Source organism: Pocillopora verrucosa, unplaced genomic scaffold (assembly GCF_036669915.1).
Source record: "Pocillopora verrucosa isolate sample1 unplaced genomic scaffold, ASM3666991v2 scaffold_100, whole genome shotgun sequence".
In the NCBI taxonomy this organism is placed as follows: domain Eukaryota; kingdom Metazoa; phylum Cnidaria; class Anthozoa; order Scleractinia; family Pocilloporidae; genus Pocillopora; species Pocillopora verrucosa.
The window spans coordinates 46363-48214 of NW_027078162.1; the positions used below are offsets into that span (position 1 = coordinate 46363).

The 1852-nt window shown below is 48.4% G+C and overlaps 2 non-coding genes and 1 pseudogene across 2 annotated transcripts; 2 read left to right on the forward strand and 1 right to left on the reverse strand.

Annotated features, from left to right (window-relative positions):
- Positions 1–126, forward strand: LOC136278416 (U2 spliceosomal RNA; annotated as a pseudogene).
- A 232-nt stretch (positions 127–358) lies between these two features.
- LOC136278442 (U1 spliceosomal RNA) lies at positions 359–522 on the forward strand. The gene has a single exon (XR_010716324.1). It is a non-coding gene; the product is annotated as a U1 spliceosomal RNA (small nuclear RNA).
- A 983-nt stretch (positions 523–1505) lies between these two features.
- Positions 1506–1624, reverse strand: LOC136278424 (5S ribosomal RNA). Its single transcript, XR_010716308.1, has one exon. It is a non-coding gene; the product is annotated as a 5S ribosomal RNA (ribosomal RNA).
- Between the last annotated feature and the right edge of the window lie 228 nt (positions 1625–1852).

Below are 1852 nucleotides of genomic sequence, written 5' to 3' on the forward strand. Positions count from 1 at the left end.
CGCTGCTCATTGAGCAGCTCATATATTAAACTGATTTTTGGAACTGGGCTGTGGAAAAGAGGCTTGCCTCGTCCCAGCCACGGGTTGCCTCGGTATAGCACTACCTCCGAGTGCGGCCCACTTCCCTCTGGGGAAGACACATTCAATCCAAAACAAAGTCAACGGTATAGCATTCTTTTATGTTTACAGGAGCCCCGCCCGCCCTTAGAGGGGGAAGAGGTGAAAGAGGGATGATAATTCAGACAACAGACAATGGCAGGAACGGCCGCTGGCCTACGTTTTCTGAAGTGCGCAAAGCACTACCACAAGGACCTAGGGGTAAGTGGATTTTTTCACCGAGGGCAGACGCTGAAAAAGCATACTTACCTGACGCGGGAGGTACTGTGATCAAGGAGGCAGTCCTCTCAAGGCGAGGCCCTTTCATTGCACTTCGACTGGGTTGACCCTTGCGATTACCCCAAATGTGGGTAACTCGAGCGTATAATTTCTGGTAGTGGGGACCTGCGTTCGCGCTCGTCCCCGCAAAAGTCATCCAAACTATGTCTATATGGCCCTCTTACTGACTATCGAGGGTATTTTTGCTTTTGCAGTGGACCGGTAGACTTGCAAAGAAAGCAAAGGACGCACAACTGGCCAAGGTGTTGGCACGTTTGGAGGGGTAGAAGTGCATTGGAGAGACTGGAGGAAGGAAACAAGGTGAGTTTCGGGGCGGTGCGTAACTTTGCTGGCTGTTTTTGTTCAAGGCCTGTCTGGCTCTATTGTGTGTAAAGTCCTGTTCGTTTGTATTTGCAGGTTGTGCGTGCCGTGCCGTGCTGTGCTATGCGCGCGAAGGGAAAGGAAATGAAAGGAAACCAAACGGCCGATCGACCGAGCGAGCGAGCATAGAAGGGCATTCGACTTGGACCGTGAGTACACTTTGAACCTTTTGAGCGGTTTTATTGTCACTGGAGCCGCTTTTAGAAATGCTATTGCTATCGTTAGTGTATCCTTTGTGCGAGCAAGCGAGTGAACGAATGAACGAGGGAAGGAAACAAACTAGCAGAGTAGTAAAAGTATCGAACCTTTTTCCCGATTCGTTTGCAGTCTGAATCCAACCATTGTCGACTTTCAGTGCCGTTTTTCGCGCGCCTCCTCTTGGAAGTGTGCGAGTGTTTTGCCACGTCACGATGGCTTAAAACTGCGTCTCAGAAGTGTGCGTTTTTTTCCTATTCATTTTTTCGTTCGTTATTTGGAATGATTTGATATCACAGAAGTAGAATTTGACATCATAAACTGTTCATCTCGCGCGTGCTCACTCGCTCGCGCGCGCTCTGTAAGAAAAGTCGATCGCACTAGAGTTTTCGCCATTAGCTGGCCGATTTTTGACAAAAAGGTGTTTTCCCCCCCTCGTTTTTTGCTTTGATTTTGTTCCTCACTCACCTACGGCTCTCTATGTGAAATTGTGGTGTATGGAGAGCTATTATTGGGATAAAACGTTTAGAGATGTTCGCAAGACAAAAAATTGAAGCCTACAACACGGGGTATTCCCAGGCGGTCACCCATCCAAGTACTAACCCCGCCCGACAGGGCTTAACTTCGGTGATCGGACGAGAACCGGTGCTTTCCCTGTGGTATGGTCGTAGACGAGGAAATGGGGTCGAAATTCTGCTTGTTATCGGCCAGGTTCAGGCTGTAAAGCGGCCACATCCCTGAGTGTAGGCGAATTTGAAATTCTAAAGCCCTAGTTTCGTTACTCTACACCTAAGAAATCGATACTCTAACCCTAAGAAATTGTTACCCTAACCCTAAGAAATGGTTACCCTAACCCCGCAGTAGTTACCTAACCCTAATGTATTTTCCTCAACCCAGTTAA